Consider the following 502-nt stretch of genomic DNA (forward strand, 5'->3'; position numbering starts at 1 on the left):
GCTCGCTTCGGCATCCGCGTATGCTAAAATTGGAACGATACAGAGAAGATTAGCACGGCCCCTGCACAGGGATGATGTGCAAACCCACAGATGGTCCCAACAGCCTGCAACCTCCCATCAGCGGAAACATCCCAACAGCAAAGCCGGATTTCTGACCAACTCAGAACTGTCTGAACACACTACACAAACAACAGTAACTGCCAGGTACCCAGTGGCTGTAATGACCGAGGGCTGTGTTGGGTGCTCGACATCACCTGCAAAGCAGTGTTGGAGCCCAGGGGCTCAGAGAAGTTAGGAGACTTGCTCCTTTGTAAGTGATGGCAGAGCTGGGATTGAAAACCGTGTCTGTCTGGTTCCAAAGCTCACCACAGTCTCTCACCGCCCGTGTGATTGAGAGGGTGAGACTTTGCCGTGACAGAAACAAGAGACTGGATTCAAGGTCTGGGAGGACCTGGGTCAGTCTGAACCAAATAATAGGGGGCGGCAACCTCTGAATGCCCAA

General features: G+C 52.8%; 1 non-coding gene across 1 annotated transcript; it reads left to right on the forward strand.

The window, feature by feature from the left end:
• LOC128772694 (U6 spliceosomal RNA) lies at nucleotides 1-107 on the forward strand. Its single transcript, XR_008416853.1, has one exon. It is a non-coding gene; the product is annotated as a U6 spliceosomal RNA (small nuclear RNA).
• Nucleotides 108-502: the final 395 nt, after the last annotated feature.

The sequence above is a fragment of the Panthera pardus genome, unplaced genomic scaffold (genome assembly GCF_024362965.1).
Source record: "Panthera pardus isolate Hobbes unplaced genomic scaffold, ASM2436296v1 HiC_scaffold_10, whole genome shotgun sequence".
NCBI classification, from domain to species: Eukaryota; Metazoa; Chordata; class Mammalia; order Carnivora; family Felidae; genus Panthera; species Panthera pardus.